The sequence below is a fragment of the Propithecus coquereli genome, unplaced genomic scaffold, assembly GCF_000956105.1.
Source record: "Propithecus coquereli isolate 6110/MARCELLA unplaced genomic scaffold, Pcoq_1.0 Scaffold4094, whole genome shotgun sequence".
In the NCBI taxonomy this organism is placed as follows: domain Eukaryota; kingdom Metazoa; phylum Chordata; class Mammalia; order Primates; family Indriidae; genus Propithecus; species Propithecus coquereli.
Genome location: NW_012149835.1, coordinates 13,067 through 13,837, shown reverse-complemented (window position 1 = coordinate 13,837; position 771 = coordinate 13,067). Strand labels below are relative to the sequence as shown.

The following is a 771-nucleotide window of genomic DNA, read 5'->3' as shown; positions in this document are numbered from 1 at the left end:
ATCCGCCTGCCTCGGCCTCCCAGAGAGCTAGGATTACAGGCGTGAGCCACTGCGCCCGGCCTGACTCACTTTTTAATGTATACCTTTTGTCCCCTTTGAATTTTGCCGTGCACAAGAATTACCTATTTAAGACTAAGAATGGAACTACCGGGTCCAAATGTACATACATCTTTAAAACTGGTAGGTGCTTTGACTTGTCTGAAGCTGCTCTGATCCATCTGCCGCCGCAGTGTCGGGGGTGCCTGTCTCCCTGGCCCCGACTCCGGCCAGTGCCGCGTCCTGATGGTCGCGGACAGGCCTTTCCTGTCTGCGAGCGCTGGTGGTCGCGAACGGCTCTCCTGCGGCCCTGTCTAAACCGCGCGGACTCTGCTCTGTTGCAGGCCAGACGGGCGCGGGCAACAACTGGGCCAAGGGCCACTACACGGAGGGCGCGGAGCTGGTGGACGCGGTGCTGGACGTGGTGCGCAAGGAGTGCGAGCACTGCGACTGCCTGCAGGGCTTCCAGCTGACGCACTCGCTGGGCGGCGGCACGGGCTCGGGCATGGGCACGCTGCTCATCAGCAAGGTGCGCGAGGAGTACCCCGACCGCATCATGAACACCTTCAGCGTCATGCCCTCGCCCAAGGTGTCGGACACGGTGGTGGAGCCCTACAACGCCACGCTGTCCGTGCACCAGCTGGTGGAGAACACGGACGAGACCTACTGCATCGACAACGAGGCGCTCTACGACATCTGCTTCCGCACGCTCAAGCTGGCCACCCCCACCTACGG

The 771-nt window shown here is 61.9% G+C and overlaps 1 pseudogene across 1 annotated transcript in view; it reads left to right on the top strand.

The window, feature by feature from the left end:
- The window catches only part of LOC105817378, a 24,091-nt pseudogene extending 23,322 nt beyond the window's left edge, over positions 1-769 (top strand). The window contains exon 2 of the transcript XR_001137838.1: positions 297-769. The product of XR_001137838.1 is annotated as a tubulin beta-5 chain pseudogene (transcript). The remainder of the gene's footprint in view (positions 1-296) is intronic.
- Positions 770-771: the final 2 nt, after the last annotated feature.